The sequence below is a fragment of the Cetorhinus maximus genome, chromosome 12 (genome assembly GCF_964194155.1).
Source record: "Cetorhinus maximus chromosome 12, sCetMax3.hap1.1, whole genome shotgun sequence".
Classification (NCBI taxonomy): Eukaryota; Metazoa; Chordata; class Chondrichthyes; order Lamniformes; family Cetorhinidae; genus Cetorhinus; species Cetorhinus maximus.
The window spans coordinates 6293690-6315672 of record NC_135890.1 but is presented as its reverse complement, the minus strand read 5'-3'; the positions used below and the strand labels follow the sequence as shown (position 1 = coordinate 6315672).

The window sequence follows — 21983 nt, the reverse complement described above, 5'->3', positions numbered from 1 at the left end:
TAAAAATCCATCTGGTTCACTAATGCCCTTTAGGGAAGGAAATCTGCCACCTTTATCCAGTCTGGCCTACATGTGACTCCCTACCCACAACAATGTGGTTGACTCTTAACTGCCCCCTGAAATTGTGTAGCAAGCTATTCAGCTCAATCAAATAGCTGCAGAAAAGTTTTGCTGGGTCAAAATCCAGGAACTCCCCTCCCTAACAGCACTGTGGGTGTACGTACACCACAGGGACTGCAGCGGTTCAAGAAGGCAGCTCACCATCACCTTCTCAAGGGGCAATTAGGGATGGGAAATAAATGCTGACATGACAGTGATGCTCACATCCCAAGAAGAAATTCTTTTAAAACTAAAAGAAATGCCGCAGAATATCCACTGATATTACAGTAATAAAGCCACTGCTGATATTCCCAACAGCATTACTAATGTTATAGGTTAGGTTAAGCTCCTCCAGGTCCACATTACATGAGTTGGCACCTCAAAACAAAGAACTGACCCTGGGAGTACTGATTCTCTGGAGATGCAACAATTGGTGGATTAATGATTGAAACTTCATCTCTGAGAGATTGTCAAGAAGTGGTTTTCAGTTAATTCCTAGTAATATTGTATAATAAGTGATACAAAAGTGCATTGAATATCTGTAATTATAACTTGGACCAGGTTGAGTTGTTGAACTGTTTCCGTTTTAAGGAATTTTTACTTGAGACCGACACAAGATCTTTAACTTTCAGCGTGTACCTTTTGTGAATCATTCAGTGTATAGTTTGTTTACAGGAAGCAGTTTGAGACCAGTACTCTTTTAGAGGGCCTTGGAACACTATTTGCTCTCTGGCCTGGTAAAATAAAGCTCTGCACATGTGTCTAAATGCTAGTTAAACATTAATTTGTTAACAAAGAGCTTGGAGGATTGTGGATGCTTTACCAACATGATTAAGGTGGATTAAGCTTAACAACTTTTTAAACTTCCTTCACACTGAAGTGTGTGTTGCAGTTGGTGTAAAGTGAGAACATTTGCAGAGGATATACCAAACTAGCAGGAGCACGAGAATCTGAAGAGACAAACCATAAATTACAGAATGAGAAGGGAAAAGCCTGTATGTAGGCAGAACAAAGACAGATGAAATTTAATCCAGACAAGTGTAAAGTACTGGGCAAAGGAAGAAAAGAGAGGCCACGCACACACCCCAAAGGTGTTGAAATAGACAAGGAGGAAGCTGTAAGAGTCCAGAAGATTCAGTAGACTTGCACTAAACATGTTCCGACAATGCAGAGTAGCAACCAGCAAAGGAAATTGATTGTTGAATTACATAGCCATTGTAGTAAAACATCATTCCCAAGAAGTGATGACGAAACTGTGCAGTGTTTGATCAGACTATACCTTGAACAGTAAGTTCTGATCAGCAAGGCTTGAAAGGGACAGTTAAGTGCAATATAATGAAGGACTAATCTCTATTCCTGAACATTAAAGAAAGACTTTTCAGTTTTGAAAAGAGGCACCTGAAGAGTTATCCAGTTGGTGCATAGCAGGCAGTTAAAGGAAGGGGAAAGGTTAATCCAGAGTATAACATTAAATTAAATGAATGAGAGGGGTCACACTAATAACAAATAAATTTAGGACTGGGAACAGCAAATTCTCATTCACACAGAAAATGATAGAAGTATGAAATGGATTTCCAGGTAGAGTAGAATCAATTGGATATTGCAATGGGGGGAATTTCAGCATCAGTCTGGATGGATGAATTTTAGCAGGCTGAGTGGGCTTTCCTCAATCTTGTCTTACTTTGTCAAGGTCACGCCGCTTTACCAACATTTCACTCGCACTGGTGTAAAGGTTTTGCATAAAACAAGACTCAACACAAGAGAGCGGTTCAAGTAAGGCTGCCAATCCCTAAATGTTAAACCACATATTTTATGTCAATGCAAAGCCCTTTGCATCAATGCAAATGAGTACCACTTCCTGGTAACAGCTTTGTAAATAAGTTCCTGAGCATTTTTAAGTTGTAGGTTTTTCAGAAATGTCACAAGAACAGTAATGTCATGTTCCAGTATATGGTGAACGTTCAGATAATAATTTAAAATCTTTGAACAAAAACTGACTGTTAAAAAGGCCACTGCCAATCATGTCATCTTTGGCAACATCAGCTCGCAACAGTCCTGAGACTCAAGCAAATACTCATTACACATGGACACTCATAGCCATCTGGGAAATTCACAATCGAATGGTCATCCGGCGAGGCGTGGGGGGGTGGGGGTGGGGTGGGGGGAGGGCTGGGGTAGAAGTCAGGCCTTTTGCCCCTGGAATGAGTGCAGAGGCTGCCGGCTGTGTAGGGGAGCTGGATGGAAGACCTGCCTTGATGCTCTGGCACTGTTGAATTTATTTTTAAAATGATTAAAACAAAAAACATCATCCTCACCCCACAAACTCCCTACGCCCACCCATGCCAGCCTATGATACCTCACGCCACCGCGCACCCCTATGGGCCCTCATACCCTCCATGCCACCTTATGCCCCTCTACCCACTCCATGGGTTCTCATACTCCCTATGCCACCCTTTGCCCCTCATCCAACCCCCATGGCCCCTCATACCCCCATGCCAACTCATGCCCTTTATAGCCCCTATGCCAATTCTTGCCATCCCATGCCTCCCACCCACCACCCTTTGCCCTTACCCCCTCCATGCCAACTCACCTGGTATCCACTAGGGGCAAACCTCTAAAATAAAGTTATGTGCTGAATTTTGCCCTTGATGGGCGGGCGGGACCGACCGACTCAATGGCGGGTGGGCAGCCGATCGCTGCCGCCATTTTACGTGGGTGGACCAATTAAGACCCGCCCAACGTGATGCCCGACGGGAAGCGCTATGCCCTCTCTGTGCGGGCGGTGGGGGGGATTCCCCAACTGCCAGAGTGCGCTCTTTCGCGCATGCGCACATCTCCCTGAGGCTAAGTGGTGCCTCAGGGAGATCGCTGAAAGGTTGTGAAACGTTAAAAATAGAAAAATAAAAAAATCATTAACATGTCCCCCTCATGTGAAAATGTCACACGAGATGGGACATGTTAATAAAGTACAAAAAAACTTTATTAAACTTTTTAAAATCCGAATTCAGACCTCATCCCGCCACTGGATGAGGTTTGTTAAAAAATCACCTACCTGCCAGCCCGTCGGGCCCGTGCGCCGAGCCGAAGATCGCACGGGCTCCTCAAAATCGCCGTCAATTGGTGACTTAATGGCCTTAACAAGGCCTTTAATTAATGGCGGCTGTGCGTCGTGCTGCATAGCGCGCCCGCTGACCTAAACATTGTGATGCCGCGTGCTGACATCGGGATGCTCGCGCGACATCAGCACACGACATTTTAAGCGCTGGCGTGCGGGCTCCGCCACCCGCACATCAGCCAGAAAATTCAGCCCCATGTGTCTATTGCTGACATCACTATTTAAGAAAGAAACATCTTTGATAAAAAAAATCATTCAATACATTGAAATTCCTTCAACTAATCTCTTATGGAAACAAACATTTCTATTCTATAACCACTTGGAGCTGTCAATCAAACTGTTCATTTAACAGGCCCGCCACTTTGATAATGTTAGGTTCTAAATTCAATCATGTAGTACAAATCCTATAATTATAGTCCTCAGGCTTACATCAACAGAGTGAAATAGCAGGCACAGTTTCTTTAACTCCATTTAAAAAAAAATTAAGGCCCAGCGGAGTTAAATTCCTTGACAGCTTTGAGAGTTTCAATGAGCTCTGACAGTTCCGATGAATTTTGACAGTTCTTCGACAGTTTTTACAGTTCTTTGGAAACTTTGACGGTCCCAATGAGTTTATGCACTTTTTATGCACCATCATGTCTACTTTTAAGAACCCCAGAGGGCACTTGACCTACCTCAAAGTATGCGTTATCTCTCCCAAAGGCTGTCTTACTTCTGGAAGCGAGAATAATTGATGTACTTAAGGAACAGCTGGTTAGTATGTGAAACTAGGGACCACATGGAGATGCTGAGGCAAATAACATAAATGTGTTCAAGGGGAATCTAGAAAAGTACGTGAAGGAGAAACAAATAGAATGTTATGCTGATAGAATTAGATGAAGTACAGTAGGAGGAGGCTTGTTTGAAGCATGAACACCAGCATGGATTAGTTGGGCCAAATGGCCTGTTTTCTGTACTATAAATTCAATGTAATTCGTATTTGAATGAGAAGATGGCACAAAACAATATTCTGGAGAAATGTGCTCAACTGGCCCAATGGGTTATCTTCATCCAAGAATCTAACTGTGCCTGTTACAAATATCTTCTAGGGATGCTCTCTTGGGTTTCAATGAAGCAACTACTGAACATGCATAAAATGGATTTTCATTTTGGAAATGGGCATTTTTCCAGGCCATGAACTATTGCAGATTAAACACCATTCCCATTCCCATAGACGTGAGTCTGATAATTGTTCAGCTGTCCAAAACTCACACTTAAATCAGAGGTATCGGGACACATCGGTGTCCTGGTGTGGCCCTATTGGGGCAGGGGTCATGCTCGACTTCAGCCTGCACCCAGTTCAAGCCCCTCTGTGTAAATCGCAACCTGATATAGCCTAAAGTCGGCTGACAAAATCAGGGTGAAATCCCTTCTGTTTGCTTTCTGGTTGTTCCAGTGACCCCAGGTACATTAGCGGTTATTCTGGTTAGGATGTGACCCAGTTGCAGATGTTTTTTTTCCTTCTGGGAATGGACCTTATCACTCCCATAAGTTAATCCCATGCTTCTTATGTGCTGAAGTAGATTCACAATATAATATCCACCTGCACTATTGTTATCTGATCTGAATATTTTGTGACTTTTGCACCTGCTCTCATGTTGCCTCTCTTATTCATTGCAAAGGCACACTGAGAAAGCACCTGGCAGAACAGGCTGGAGATGAATTGTTTAATCTGCTTTGTTCCCCAAGAGGTGAACGTACAGAGGAACGGTTATCATTCAACTCATTTAGTTAAACATGTACAATTTTTCTTCACTTAATAATACAATAATGAACGTACCATGCTTCCCCAAAAACAGTGGGTCATCTTGCTTAGATTAAATAAAGGAATTCCTAATTGTTCTCCCAAATGTTCCTTCTGAGCTTGGGGAGAACTAGACTTCACAGCTTCACAGCTGGGGATAGTGTTCATTTTGGGAATGGATGGACTGTTGTAGATCGGAAGCCTATCATACATCTCATCTGATTTCCCTTGCCATTGAAGTCAAACTGAAAATCACTCACCCTCTTCCCCCCCACCTGTCTCTCTATTTTCATCTCCCTGTCAGAAGGAGAGGCCTTTCAGACACCACCTGCTGAGCATCTAGGACAGGTGATGATGCCAACAATAACAGCTTGCATTTATATGACGCCTTTTAAATCAAACATCCCATGACACATCAGGGAAGCATTAAAAATCAAAATTAGATACTGAGACACAAATGACAACATTAGAGCAGGTGGTCAAACTTGGCCAAAGAAGTACGTTTTAAGAAGTGTCTTAAAAGGAATAGAGAGAGGTAGAGAAATGGAGAGGTTTAGGGAGGGAATTCCAGCTGAAGGCACGGCCACCAATGGTGGAATGATTAAAATCGGCAATGATCAAAAGGCCAGACTTACATGAGTGCAGATATCTCAGAATTTTGTGAGCTTGCAGGAGGGTATGGAGATATGTTGGGGTGAGGCTATGAAGGGGTTTGAAAACAAGAATGAGAATTTTAAAATCAAGGTGCTGCTTAACTGTGAGCCAGTGTAGGTCAGTGCCCGCTGGGGTGATAGGGGAAGGAGACTTGGCACAATAATATAAAAGCAAAATACTGCGGATGCTGGAAATCTGAAATAAAAACAGAAAGTGCTGGAAAAACTCGGCAGGTTTGACAGCGTCTGTGGAGAGAGAAACAGAGTTAACTTTTCAAGTCCATATGACCCCTCTTGAGAGACTTGGTGCAAGTTAGGATTCGGGTAGCAGAGTTTTGGATGACCTCAAGTTTGTGGAGGGTAGGATGTGGGAGGCCGGCCAGGAGTGCATTGGAATAGTCAACTCTAGAGGCAACAATAGCCTGCATGAGGCTTCATAGCTCATTGGGTGTGAGGTATTTACCAGTAAGGGGCAAATATAAAGTCTTTGGGTGAAACAAACTAACATTTTAAAAGTAACTCGTTTTTCTAATTTTCCAAATCCTTTTCTGTGGATACGTGGTCCAAAGCAGCCCGAAATTTGATAGTGCCGTTAGATATCTCCAGTGGCCAAGTGTGTACTTACCACTCACGAAGCAAGCCAAGACCTCCACAGGACACTGGGATAAAGGTCTGAAACCTTGTAAATGGCAACACAGCCAAGAAATGAAAGGCCAGGTGATCTCCTGCAAATTTTTAAACCAGGGAGGAGAAGAGATAAAGCTCTTTCTGCACTTGTGAAAGTTTAATCCACTGCCCTAACATTCCCGCGGAGAAACAGTAGGCAGCTGCAATAACCCTTGTAAGGTCTCAGCACATTTGATCCGTTAGCTTATCAAACAACAAATCCTTCAATTATTAAAATGTTTGTTTCCCAGGAGAAACCGTTCTGTCTGAGTTATTGTGGCGGTTTGGCATGGTGTCAGGATGCAGTGCATTTCCTTAGCTGCTGCTTTTTCCCCAAATAAAAACAGTTCAGTTTTATAATATTGTTGCTGTAACACATAACAGTCAGACTCATTAAGACTGACCTCATGTACCTCTTACCCTTAACACTTTGCTCCACGCTGTGTCAAACCAGGGTTATAAAATGCTCAGCGGGTCAGTCAGATCTTCTGGCCATGTTATAAGCTCATGCAAAGTTTCGCTAAGGTTTTGAATTATACAAATTAAGATGGGTTTAAATGGTTTTCCCAATTTATAGCTATTTGGTGCTATTGTAAAGGTCACTCCTCACATTAGGAACTAGGGAGACAAGACTTTAATGAAACTTTTCATACGTTGCTAACATCGCCAACATGGCAACTGGTGTCAAGCATAACCCATGAGCCAGCAGCTGCTTGACTAACATTCACCTACTTTAGTCATTCTAAAAAGAATTCCTTCACACTTGCATTGCAACAATGTTCAGTTTTACATATCTGCCTGCCTCACTGGTTTATTGTGCCATTAAGAGGTCAGCAAACGAGCAATAATCTCTTAAAAAAAAAACTCATTAAAATTTGCTTATGAGGTAAACTGTACTCATTAACTGAACATGTTTATAATCTGTCTGGGTTTCTAAAGGTCTGAAGTGGAAGTCACAAGAGTTTTAGTTAATTATGACTTATGAGATGTAGAACGTTGCCATAATGGGAGATACGCTTTTAACCCTTTATGGACTTAAGTGAGATTTCTGCCTCCAAGTGGAATATATTGCACAATTGGTTTCTTGATAGATTTGAGGGACCTATGGTGTACATGCATTCAGTTATAAAATTAGAAAACACTAGGAGCATTCAGTGTGTCAAGCAGCGTCTGTGAAGAGACAAATAGTTAATGTTTCAGGTTGATGGCTTGTCGGCAGCATTTTGTTTTTGCGGCATGAAGATATGTTTGGTTTTGTGAATCTCAATGACCCTGCTTTGCTGCCCTTGTTATTAGATAGGTGCACAGTCTACGTTGTGCAATGTTTGTAACAGTGTAAATGAAAGTGAAAAGCTGTTTGGGTACTCGCACAGAATGGGGATCTGTTTTCTAAGGTATCTTTAGCATAAAGGTGATTTTTGTGGTATCTTTATGCTAACAGCAGCATGAGAAATTCTGCTCAGATTAGTTGCATAGGAACACATGGGGAATTTCTTCAGAGGCATTCGCGCTCCACCGCTGTAACTTCCCCATAGTTACAGGTGTAAAAGGGGCAGGCTTCTGGTGAAGTTACAACAAAGGAGCAGGACCAGCTTCACGGAAATTCTATCTCTGCAAATTTTCCAGCTGTGTGACTGTGACAGAAACGAAGGCCTGATTATGATGTAGACATCTGGAAAGCTATGAGGCTGTGCAACTAAGCACGGCTGCTTTTTCAAAGAGCTAGCGTGGGCATGACAGGCCAAATGGCTTCCTTCTCTGCTGTAAGCTTCTATAATTCTATGATCTTACGGAGAACACTGATGAACAGCTTCAGAGAAGGCTAAAGGGCAATTTTTTTCCTCAGTGTAGTCCTGGAGTGGAGCCGTCTGCCATGATCACATATCGAGAAACTGTGCTTTGGCACTCTGGGATCTTCACTGTCCACCTGAATAACCCTAAAGACTCCATATTAACAGCAGCGCCTTTGACCGTGAAGCACTCCCTCAGTGCTGCACTGAAGTGTCAGCCTAGACCATGTGTCCAAGTTCCAGAGTGAAGCTTGAATACAGTTTCCAACCCTCCAGAATTGTCCTGAAGTCTCCAGGAATGAAAGATTTATCTCCAGGACACTGCTGCGAGGATCCTGGGAGAAAAATCATAGAATGCATTAAAAAAATTGTGCTTTTTTTAAAAAAAAATGTTTGAACACTTTTTCTTTTAAGCTATAAAAATGTTAGACAAGAGGATAAAGGTTGTCTGGCGGACAGAAAATAATTCTTCAATCGGATGATGAAGAGTCACAGAGAAGGCGGGACATCGCCAGGTTGGACATCTTTAGCGACCAATTGTGGGGGGTGGGTCACGGTGGCTGGAGGCAGGAGATCATGTGATCTCCCCTCCAGGAATATGTCCAATCAGAGTTGGCAATCTCTAGGCTTGATTGAACGCACAACCATCTGACTCAGTGACAAGAATGTTTCCAATTGAGTCGAACCGATGTTTAAAATGGAGACAAGTTGCTTCTGAGAGGGGAATCGTCCCAGATTTGCACTAAGTGTGGTTGCGGGATACACGCCGTTTCCATGGTGGGTGGGCTCTGATTCGCCTGCCACACTGACACCTCGCCGCTTCAACACGCCAGGCACAACATTTAATGTACAGCCGCGCTCAGTGCTTCCAGCCCAGGGCTGCAGCAAAGAAGACATGGCCCCGAAAGGCAAGAAGACTGCAGCCCTCGAGCACCTTCTGGACACCGTGGAGGCCACTATGATGTCCTCTACCCCCACTCTGGCTGCAGAGGGGGGCAGCAACATTACCACTCCGGCTTGGTAGGCGATGGCAGTGGTGATCAGCGCCAATGCTGCACTGAAGAGGTTGGCCATCCAATGCAGACAGAGGATGAATGATCTCATCCGTGCAGCCAGAGTAAGGCAACCATCTCATCACTCTAAACTCACACACTAAAGCCCATCACACATTCACTGGCATCTCACTCACTGCCAGCTCAAGGGACATCACCACCCATTCTCACACACACACCCTCACATCTCCATCTGGCCTCATCTCCTCTGGAGACTGCCTCCTCAGCCCTCACCATCTTGAGGCCACTTGCACAGATCAACATGTGTGCAACACACACCCTGGGATACCCCTCTTCCCCAGTACAGTCCTCACCCTGCAGCCTCTTCCCTTTCCTGAGGCCACCTCCCCCTTCCCCAAGCAAGCCCCAGCCCTGCAGCCATTGAAAAGCTACCCCCACCTTAGGCTGATCAGGTGGGTAGAGAGCTGCCTGTGAGCCCCCCTAAAAGTGATGTGGTGTTGTCTGTGAAGCCTGGTGTGATGACTGTGAGTGCTGAACGAAGAAAGATAGGCAAACAAACCTTGAAGTCCTGAGCAAAGTGCAGCCTGCCAAGTGCACACCTTATATGTACCGTTGTGAAACACGTTGGCAAGTTTTCGCGCTGATGTGGGCAGACAATCCAGTGGGGTTTGGGGGGTGTTGAATCCGGCAAGCTAGCCCTATAATGATATGCTGATGTATTAAAATGAGGTTCCCAACGTCTGATGGTGGGGAATGCCATTGATGGGCTGAGCGGATGATTGCAAACTGGTTTCACGACGTCGTGAAACCGATTTTTGGCCTTCTCACCATATTGTCTGCTGACGCCACTGAACACGCTCGATGCCAGCGGGCACAAGAAATTCCGGCCTGAGTCTTCTCCTGACAATGAGGTAGAGAAGGGACTCGGAGAAGCCTAAGAGCGATTGTCAGCAGTAGGACCCAGTGAAAAGGCAAGTTCTGACATTAGAGAGTCGGTGTTGCATTTAGTCAGGGGGAGTAAGTAAATTTATTTTCTTTAATGTCTATCTGCCTGCTGGATTGGCCTGTCATCAGTGTACAAAGCAGGACTCATTAGGATTAAATTGCACTTGGCCAGGAGAAGAGGGCTTTTAAAGATTGCTGTTGGCTCAATCTGTTGAAGGGAAAAAAAAATACTTTATCTAATGAGCCCCACTGAAGCATTTAAAGTTGTCCTTTGACAACACCATGTACGATTTTTCAAAGGAGTAGCAGCTTGAAGCCCTTATTGTCACGTTATATAATTCCATGTAGCAAGGAACAAGGTACAATATGCAGCTAGCTGTTATTTTACTTCCTCAGGTTTATTGTGTGATATTATCTGAAGATTCTTCCAATAATCATAAACCTTGGCAAAAGTTTACTGGTATTTGTGGCTTGTGATGCATGGTTGGCAGATTGTTGTTGCATTGCTCGCTGGTCTCAGTCCAGTTGGAACACCAAAGTGCAGCACCAACAAACCAAGCAGAAAACTTTGCTCCTTCTGCTACTGATGTTTTACGTTAGGAAAAAGTGGACACTTTTCATTCCTAACATTAAAGAGACTTGGAAAGTCCAACCAAGCATCTTGCCACTGTTAAAATGCAATTTTAAACTTGGCTGCGGTTGGTGCAAACTCAAACCAATGTGACATGGCCTGTCAATGCCATGCCCTATTTGACCTAATGGTCAGATTGAGATGTAGCGTTCTTGCTATGCCGCCATATTTCACATCAATCTACATTTGAAACCACTGCACATCAACTTGACATTTTTTTCAAAAGCGGGATCTGAAATTTATCAAAATAACGTTCATTTTTTTGAGATTCTTGCAATGGAAGAATTTTTTCAAATCAAAATTCAGGTATGGCTGTCTGATTGAATATAACTCTAGGCTGGTGTTAATGGGCAGCAATATAATTTATTCCTATTAAAATGATTGTCTTTTGGACGGGTGTATCAAAGCAACTGCAAATTTTGTTCATGGGTAAATATATATGAACATCAGAAATAAGAGCATGAGTAGGCCATTCAGCCCGTCAAGCCATCTCTGCCATTCAACAAGATCATGGGTGATCTTCAGCCTCAAATGCACCTTCCTGCACTAGCCCCATGTCCCTTAATTCCCTTTGTATGCAAAAATCTAACAGCTGACTGGAATATACTCAATGTCTGAGCATCCACAGCTCTCTGGGATAAATAATTCCTAAGATTGACAGGCATTTAAGTGAAGAAATTTCTCCTCATATCAGTCCTAAACGTCCGACCCCTGAGGGGTCTGAGACTGTGATCCCGTGTTCTAGATTCCCAGCCAGGGGAAACAATACCACTGAGATACTGTGACAAGCACTAACAGATAGAACATCAAGGATTAAGAAATCTCCAAAGCCAAGTAAGAAAGAATTCCGGAGCATTAGTCATTATATAGGATATCAATTTAATGTAATAAAACACAGTAATGAGCTTGTTACATTCTCATGAATCACCAGAGTTAAAATGGTCTCCCATTTCTTTGCTCTTATCTTGACACCCTCCAATTCCTTTCAATAGTCAGACATCAGAGCAGCTGGAAGGATCTCATTAACATGGCATTAACCAATCTTAGTGGGAGACTATTGCATATAGCTGCTACTCTGTGGGAAAGGCAATTCTAGTCTCCCTTGGTACAAACTGATTTCCCTTTCCATCCCTTTATCCTGCGACTAACACTTGACTTAAATAACATGCTTAAATCAACTTTATTGATGCCTTTAGGCATTTTCAAAGACCTGGACCATACCCAGAAAGTCACTCAAGAGGCAGGCTAATGGATTGGCTTCCCCAGTTTGTTAACTTAAAAAATGGGACAGATTTGCAAGTTTTGTTTCCAGGCAATGTTTTTGGCAATTTTGTCTTACGAGTTCTGATAAATTACAATCAGTCTTGATGTACTTTGTACTAGGGCCAATGTACCAATGCACTGCACTGGGGCAGCAATGAACAAGCTGATTTTAAAAGAAACAGTGGAGCTATTAAACAAAGACCACAAGTGCTGGAAATCTGAAATAAAATAGAAAATGCTGGAAATGCAAAGTAAGCTAGTCAGCATCTTAAAGAGAAAGATGTGTTAATTACATCATCACAGGGGTTAATTACATAGGATACACAGCACAGAATCAGGCCATTTGGCCCAACCAGTCCATGCATGATGTTTATGCATCCTCTCATCCTTCCGTATCGAAATCTATAACACTCTATTCCTTTCTCCCTCATTCACTTAGCTATGATATTTGCCTCAACCATTGCTGGTGGTAGCAAGTTGCATTCTTGGTGATGATCTTATATGGATGGTGCTGTGACTGTGAGTCACACTTGCACACTTGTTGCGGGGTGACCAAGTTGATACTTTTGATAGAGTAGTTCTGCAGATGCTTCTCAGGTGGAATACATTCTGTTTATTCACAAGGTACTTAGCAGCTACACATGTGTGTTTTGCACCAAACTCTTATCTATGTACTTCTGCTGCTCACTTGAAGACTACTGACTTCCAAATGACTACTAACTAACTACTTAGTTAGCCCGCGCTATTCCGCTATTGGTTACACAAGATCATGTGATCTTCCCTTATAACATTCTTCTTAAATGTATACTACACATTAGATAAAACCATAGTTACCACAGATGGCCTCTAGTTTTGGCCTACCTCACGAGTGGAAGCACTGTCTCTGAGTCTACTCTTTCATCATTTTAAAGATGTCTATTAGGTCACCCCTCAGCCTTCCATTTTCAAGAGAAAGAAGACCCAGCCTTTTCATCCTTTCCCAATAAGTATAATGTTGCAGTTTTGGTATCATTCTTCTAAACCTTCTCTGCACCCTCTCCAGTGCCTCTATATTCATGTTTAATATGGCAACCAGAACTGTATACAGTGCTCCAACTATGGTCTAAATGTTCAAGATTTCTAGTGGGTCCAACTGAAATATTATCCTACCCCGTCCTCCTTCAGTGGTTGAGTGACCAGCTCTGTTTCTCCAGCGTTCAGCGGGTCTATTTTGAAAGAACTAGTAATTCAGGTAAAAGGTGAAAGTAGTTTTCTGGTTGTTCTATGCCAGGCAATGAGTCGATGAGGTTTACCTGACAGGAAATGTACCATTTCCTTTTTGCATTAAGCTCTTGCTGAATCACGGAATCTGGCTCTACCCATCAATTGATGGCCCTTTTTCAAAGAGCCACCATTCCTAATGTTAACCATATGGTGGAAAGTGCTGATTCAAAGGGTTGAGTTTTGCCACGAGCGTTGGGAACTTGACATCGGGATCATTTCAGAGTCGTGAACATGCTTGGGGTGACAGCGCAGCTTCTGACTGAACTTCACAGGAGGCGGCTAATTGTTAAGATCACTTTCGTGTTCAACGTTCACGTGTGGAGTGTGGGTGGGTTCCAGAGGCGGGAGCTGCAAACAGCTCGCACTGTGTGACCATTGGGGGCGCTGCTGAGACCTGAGCAGCAGTGAGACACTGGAGACACCTTCAGTGTAAGGAAGCGGCCGAGGCCTCATTAGACCCATGACCATCAGAGACATTCGTCTCCAGGGGCAGAATTTTCCCGTTGGAATGTAAAATGACGCGCGGTGATATCGGGCAAGCGTCCCGACGTCAACGTGCGCCATCGCGATATTTCGGTGGGCGGGCGCGCGATGATCTCCGATGTGCGTCTGCCATTAATTAACCGGCCACTTAAGACCCTGGAGGCACCAATTGACGGCGATTTTTCGGGTCCCGTGCGATCTTCAGGTCATCGCATAGGCACAACGGGCAGGCGGGTAGGAGACATTTGTATAAACCCTCATCCATGGGCAGGATAAGAGGGGTCAGCGGGGTCGCGAATGTGATCTGTCAGATATTTAATTTGGAAAGTTACTGATACTTGCCTGTGTGAGCAGAAATACTTCAAAACTCATACCAGCTGCTTGGTCTGGACTCACAACCTTCAGGTCAGCACTCGACAGTGAAGATCCCTTTTTTGGGCCTGCAGGTTTCAAGAAGCCTTCCCTTAGCCTGGGAATGGGAGTTGTGCTCTCCACTGGAAGCACTTCCTCTGAGCAGGAAGGGAGGGTTAGAAGGGGGAGGAGGCCAGGAGTGCACACTCAGCCTCCAGGGGAGCCACCTTTAGGAGTACAGGCGCAGGCACAAGGGGTGCAGGGCCAAGAGGTAGTCCAAGGTGGAAGGGGCCGCAGAAGACGCCACTATCCTGCTGCCAGGGTATATAGGCGGCAAAGCAGCTACCTCAATATGTCTGAGGTGCAGTGCCGAAGGAGGCTCCGTCTCTCAAGGGAGACAGTCAACTATATCTGTCAGATGATTGGGCCTGAGATCTCCCCTAACTGTGTGGGTGGACACCCCATGCCAGTGGCTCTGAAGCTCACAGCTGCCCTCAATTTCTATGCCTCTGGCTCTTTCCAGGGCTCAGTGGGTGATCTTTGTGGTGTCTCCCAATCAGCTGTCCACACTTGTGTCAAGCAGGTTACAGACGCTCTGTTCAGATGGGCATTGACCTTCATCCACTTCCGCTGCAACCAGGCAAGTCAGGCACAGCGAGCCAGAGGCTTCGCGGCCATTGCTGGTTTCCCCCGTGTCCAGGGTGCTATAGACTGTACACATGTGGCCATCAAGGCGCCAGCAGGTGAGCCCGGTGCCTTCATCAACAGGAAGGGCTTCCACTCCATGAACGTGCAGATAGTGTGTGATCACAGGATGCTGACTCTACAAGTCTGTGCAAGGTACCCAGGCAGCTCCCACAATGCCTACACCCTCAGACACTCCCAGGTGCCGGGGCTCTTCAGTGCTCCAGCCCGCCTGGATGGATGGCTGCTGGGTGACAAGGGCTATCCCCTCAGAAGGTGGCTCATGACCTCTCTCCGCCATCTAAGAACAGAAGCTGTGCAGCGGTACAATAGGAGCCAGGGCACCACAAGGGCTGTGGTGGAGAGAGCCATCGGTCTTCTCAAAATGCACTTCCGATGGCTGGACCGCTCGGGGGTGCACTCCAGTACCCCCCAGATTGTGTGTCACTGATAGTGGTTGCATGCTGCACTCTCCACAATCTTGCGCTAGAAAGGGGGGACACTGTGGACGATGAAGATGTAGACGCAGTGTCTGCGGCTGCACACGATGAGTCCAGCAGTGAGTCCGAGGATGAGCACACACAGGGAAATGCTGAGGGGGTAGACACTGACCCGGGCATACACCAGGGAGGCAGGGACACCCGGGAGGCTTTAATCCAATGAACCTTCAGCTAGAACACCACAGGTGGACCTCCAACAAAAGCCTGTGCTGCAGGCTCCATACTCGATACCTGAGTGCTAAATCTGCCTGGATAGGAAGATTAACGAAGGGCCTTGTCAATAAAGCTCAATATGACGCAACTCACTCATAACATGGGTAACCATCCACCTGCAGAGGAAAAGAGGCACCCTCAGCCATGGTCACATGTCTAAATTTAATGATATAACAAAATGATCTTAAGGAAACAAAATGACCAATGTGTTAAACACCACACCAACTAATCATGACCTCATTGTGGGGGCAACACAAAAGCACCAGTGAGAAACCCCTCGTGTGCCTAAGGTGCCTTAAATTTACGCTTTCGGGTGCTACATCTTGGTGCTGCCCCATCGTTCAGAGTGGTATCTGAGCCAGCCTGCTGACTCTGCTGTCCTGTTGGCCTCGATGACCTTGGCGGTTGTCCTCTGGCCCGTGGAGCCTGTGCTGGCCCTGCCTGGGAGGGAGCTGTCTGTTCCACAACTGGCATCTCCCCAGTCGCCGCAACCTCATCGGATGCCACGGTCACTGGCAGAGGGGCGGAGAAGCTGCTGCCCCCTGAGAGGAGCTCGCAGAGACGACAGGCAGCTGCTGTGCCAAAGTGAGGTCACTTTGGACCTCCCTGCTCACCGTGGATGGATGGGCACCGAGCTGGGAAACTTGGTGCCCACACCATCTCCCACACTGGCAATGACCAGCTGAGGTCATTGCCAATGTGAGGGTTTGCTGGTCCGAGCGCATCCCCAGGAAGCCCTGGCGGGTCTCCTGGAGGATCCTCTCCATGAGAGTCGCCACTCTCTCCATGGAGGAAGCATGGCGTTCGGACATGAGGCTCATTGCATTGGCGATGGTCTGCGTGGACTCCTCCACCACGGACACCAAGCCAAGCATAGCCTCATGTATCTGTGCCAGATCCTCCCGCACACCCTGCCGGACTTCCAGTGTTTGCTGCCTCATGGACAACTCCAGAGGTTCATCATCAGCCACTGACTGAGCATGTGCCTGGTCCCCTGCAGCCCTCTGACTGCTGGCGCTATGGGCACTCCCTGTCTCTGCCAGCTCCTCCAGTGAATGTGAAGTGCCCTCAGCGCTGTGCCCCGGGACACTAGCCGATGATCTAATTCCCACTAAGGTGCCAGTATCTGCGCTGGTGCCTGCCTGGCAGAGATGGTGTGACGCTGGTGGGTCAGAGACTTCAGGACCCTCAGGTATGAGAGGGGGACCCTGTGCCTCCTCCTCCCGGCCCTGCTCCGCTGATGCTGAAAGGAAGAACAAGGACATTGGATCAGTTAACGTGGAGACAATGTCAGTGTGTATCCCTGTCCCCCGGATCATTATGGGCTCATCCTTCCATAAGCAATGGTCAAGCCATGTTGCAAACTTCAATCACTGAACATTCAGCACTGCCATGGCTGAACAATGGGAGAACAATGGTGACCTCAGTGCTGGGCAAACATACCTGCCCGTGGCACCCCAGCCTCACCAACACCGGTGGACCTGGGCTCATGGTGCCTCTCCAGATCAAGGGCCTCCTGCTCGAAACTGGTAACGATGGCCAACTGGGCTCGGCGACATTATGAACATTCTTCTCCTGAAAAGGAGAGAAGAGCATTGATTAGTGCTACTTGTACCTGGAATCTCTTCGTGGGTGGTCCACCTCAACCAGAGTGGGACATTGCAGGGCTCCAGTGCCTCCTCACCCCGCTGCTGCCGAACACTCACACAAAGATGCCAGGCCTGTCCCCCTCCACCCCCACCCCCTTGGCGAAATGCTGCCTACATCACATTAGGCACCACACGGTCCAACCTTGCAAAGCAAGGAGGCGCAAGCACGTGGAGCACAGAGGGCAGCAGATCGATCGGTGCCAATGCCACCTTGAAGCTCCCCTCCCAGCATCTCATCACCCTGACTGTGACATGTCCTGGAGTTCCAGCTCTGCGCCCAGGTGCAGCTCCTCCAGGTTGTCCCCAAAGCAGTCATGTGGGTCTCAGTGTAACACATGCTGCGGGGGCAGAACCCATCTCTTCACCACCCTCTCAGGGTAACCTCAGCATGGGCAATAAATATCTGCTGGCCCACCCAGCAAAGGACACATACCGTCAATGATTCAATGCAGTCACTGCACTCAGACTTGGTGGTGGGGGCACCAGGGGGGAAAGCCTACCTGCTGTGTTAAGTGACCAATGCCAACATGGTATTCACCCTTCCCGAGTGCAACAGGTCGTTGAAACACTTGCGACACTGGATCCAGGTGCGCCGCACCACGTCGTGGGAGCTCACCACCTCCGCCTCCTCCTCCCAGGCACGTTTGGTCATATGGGGGCGGGGGAGGGCGGTCTCCTCCTCCCGCCCCTGGGAACGAGGACCTCCCTCCATGCTGCCACCCCCTCGAGGAGGGCAGCAAGGCAATCGCCTGAGAAACAAGGGGCATAGTGGCCCCCCTGCCCTACCCTCCTGCCTGGCCAGCTCACCAGCAGCGCCCTGGGGAGGGGAGCCCTTCTGCTGGCCGTGATTGGCAGCCTTTGCCAGGCTGCAGGAGCACGTTTAAACAGGCCGCCCGGGTCGCCATTGGACCCGGTGGTCATAGCAGCCCCACCGCCGCCCGCCCACTCCCGCTGTCCTCGGGAGCCGCGTTTCACGCTGGGGGGGGCCTTAATTGGTCTGCCCGTGTAAAATGGCGGCGCGGACCCGATCGTGGGCGCTGATCGGGCCTGAGCCCAGCCGCGCCCGCTCCTGCTCCGCCCGCCCGACAGGCAGAACATTCCGCCCCGGGAAATCCTCACTTAATGGCAAGGCTGTGAGTGGAAGACAGCAACCTTACCGTTTTCTCCTGGAGATGTTTAGATCTGCATCAGCTGTAATTCAGGCTGTGTAGCCACCTCCTCCCTGGGGTGCAGATACAGCAGAGCCGGGGGATGTCTGTGCAGTGTCGGCAGAACTGCAATGCTGCTGCAGTCATCACCGTTAAGTGGCTCCTTGATTAGTTTGTTTGCGTACCCGACATTGCCAGGGTAGTTGGCATCACAGATGCAGGTCAAAGTGCAAGGAGGCGGGAACACACTGGGGAGCTGGTCAGTGTCTTTTTTAGTGAAATTTCCCCAGCACCGTACCGCACTCCACCTCTCGCCCCTGCCTGCCCTCCCACCACCTCCAAAGCCACCTCCATGGGGCTGGGAAAATTCTGACCAAAGTGTCAGAGCCACCCTGATTTACTGCCGCCTTTAGCTGTTACCTTGTATTACTTGTTGAGCTGTCTCGGTTTTTGGGTAAAGAGTGCGGCCAATAATTATATGGGAGTAAGGGCCAACCTAATTAAAAGCGAAAATCAGTTAGTGATGCAATTCCTGGAGGCAACTAATTATTATTTCCTTCTGCGTCTTAAGCATAAAATACTTTTGTTTTACGACACGAGTCTTGTGCGCAAAGTTGAGTTCATTGACCTTTTGTCCTTAGCCCCTTGACTATAAATAAAAAAACAGTGAGCTGAGTGGAATTTATTGATCCATTTATTCCTATGTGGCTACATCTCATTGGCTCTAAAGCACTTCGGGACGTCCTGAGGTTGTGAAAGGTGCTATATGAAGAAGAAGATATAAATGTAAATTATCTTCCTTTCCTTCCCTGCTTTTCTTTCTGATTAAAGCAAGGCTAGTAATTCAGTTTTGGCAGGGAAAAGTTATTTTCATTTTTATATTCCCAGACTGGAGACACCAAACCAGCAGCCAGTGAAGCAATTGAGCTAAAAATAAACCCTTTCTAAATTTGGGCATTTTGTTTTTTGGGCTCTCCCTGTATTCTCTAGATTTATTTCTCCCCAGAGTACACAACTGCAGTGGCCACAAATGAGATACTTTTACACCCTAGACAGCAAAACCAAGGCTTTCGCGCTCAAGATTCTGTGGTGACGGCAATGGATAGGAACTGCAACATCCTGAATACGTAAACAAGGGCTCGGTTATTTCTGCAATCTTAAATTAAAATAGTCTTGCTTTCCAAATGAAATCTAGATGTATTTTTTTTTTAGCTCTGGTGGAAAGCTCTGTTCATTCTTCCTTTAACAATGGTCGCTATCCCCCGTGCGGTACAACGTTGTTGTGAGTTGCTTCACATTGCTGCTGAACTGCTGCCATCGACGCAGGAATTTTCTGTGTTAAAAAACAAATCTGATCATTTCTTATCCAACTGGAGATAAGTGTATACATTTGAGGCTGGGCTGAGTGGTAGCATTTTTATCTCCTGGATCAGAAGATCATGGGTAGAATTTTACGCCAGTGGGATTTTGTGGTTCTGCTGAAGTCAACGGACTTTTATGGCCCCACCCTCTGCTGCGATGGGGGTGTAAAGTACCGCCCCCCGTCTTCAATCCCCACCCCAGGGGCAGAATTTTAAGGCCCCGTTTTGACGGGGGCAGGGCCGTAAAACGCCGCGAGACCATCCTAAACCTCATTGGCTTCGGCGGGAGCATAAAATCCCCCTGCCGTAAAATTTCACCCCAGGTTTTGAGCTACGAGGGGCCACAACCAGATTAGCCACGATCCTATTGAATGACAAAAGCAGGCTGATCGGGCCAAATGGCCTGCTCCTCCTACTATTTCTTGTGTTTACATAACCCGCGCCGCTATTTCAGAGCAGTGCTGAGCATGTCCGGCACTGCCACAGGCACCATCATTGGAGAAGATGTGAAACCAAGAGAGCACACGGCCTAATTTTGACTCTGTATCAGAGAACGGGTTTTGATTGAGTTAAAATCTTGCCCCATGTCAGTCTTCCCACGAGGATATGAAAAACCATATGGGATGTAGAGCAACAGAATTTTCCCAGTCCCGACCAACATTAATTGCTCAATAGACAGCATAATAAAGCATATTGTCTGGTTATTTATCTCATTGCAGTTTGTGGGATGATGCTATGTACAAATTGGCTTGTACCATCGTACAAAAGTCACACGGTTCATAAATACCTCATTGGCTCTGTTCTGAGATCATGAAAGGTGCTATATAAATGCAAGTTCTTTCTACTACTCTGATGTTGCAAAAGACTTGCACTTATATTGTGTTTTTTGCAATCACCTCAAAGTGCTTTACAGCCAATGAAGTACTTTTTGAAGTGTAGTCACTGTTGTAATGTAGGAAGCCACAACCAATTTGTGCACAGCAAACTCTCACAAAAAGCAATGTGATAACAACCAGATAATCTGTTCTTTTTGTGACTCTCATTGAGGGATAAATATTGGCCAGGACACGATGGATAACTCCCACGCTCTTCTTCAAAGTCATGGGATCTTTTACATCCACCTGAGAGAACAGACAGGGCCGCTGACAGTGCAGCACTCCCTCACTCCCTGCACTGGAGTGTCAGCCTTGATTTTTGTGCTCAAGCTCTGGAGTGGGACTTGAACCCAGACCTTTGTGGCTTAAAGGCAAGATTGCTACCAGTTGAGCCTGTGGCTGTGCACCACATCGAGGTAGAATGCAGCCTCTTTTCAATCAGAGAATTCTTGTTCTTAGCCTAGGGCAGTATATGAAGCCTCCTTCTCTCTTGTCCCAATAGCATAAATATTTGAGGGTGATTGATGGATCGGGTGAATGGCGCCATCTTAAAGTTCTCCAGGCTGCTTATACAGCACCATTAAGTTTATCACGTGGCTAATTTTTGAGCCGTGATTCTGGACATTTCTAAAATGAAACTCGGATGCCAAATGTCTGACCTCTCAAAAAAAGTTTACTTTTCAATTTCTGTATCTTATGATAGGTTGCTTCTGAACTATGACCCCCCCGCCTCTCAATCCAATTCTTATATGGCTCTGCTCTCCCCTAAAAAATAATACCAACTGGGAAGGGTGAAAATACTGGAATTCCCTCCCTAACAGCACTGTGGGTGTACCTACCCCATATGGACTGCAGCGGTTCAAGAAGGCAGCTCACCACCACCTTCTCAAGGGTAATTAGGGATGGGCAATAAATGCTGGCCCAGCCCACTTCCCATGAATGAATAAAAAAAACTGGGAAAGATTGGGGATAAAAGTGATTGTTCAATGGCAGTGTATTAATCCTGAGCACCATAGGTTGATAGGATGATTTAGCGCAGCAACGAGATGTTTGAGCAGGGTATATTCAAGCTGAATTTCAATCACAAATACGGAGAGTGTGGACATTGTGGCCAGAAGCTCACTGACTTTATAAAACACGAGGAGCTACAATGCCTGAAGCGGTCTGTTCCCTGTGAGGAGGGAGTGTGCACACCATAGCTGGAAAGCAGAAATCTGATTTAACGAGCAGGCGTAGGCAACAGAGAGAGCTGGGGGTATATCTACACAAATCACTGAACAGAGAGAGCTGGGGGTATATCTACACAAATCACTGAACAGAGCGAGCTGGGGGTATATCTACGCAAATCACTGAACAGAGAGAGCTGGGGGTATATCTACACAAATCACTGAACAGAGAGAGCTGGGGGTATATCTACACAAATCACTGAACAGAGAGAGCTGGGGGTATATCTACACAAATCACTGAACAGAGAGAGCTGGGGGTATATCTACGCAAA

General features: G+C 46.5%; 1 protein-coding gene across 1 annotated transcript in view; it reads left to right on the top strand.

Moving 5' to 3' along the window:
• Positions 1 to 21983, top strand: part of camk1da (calcium/calmodulin-dependent protein kinase 1Da) — a 397726-nt gene that overhangs the window by 287480 nt on the left and 88263 nt on the right. The gene's annotated exons all lie outside the window — the stretch shown is intronic.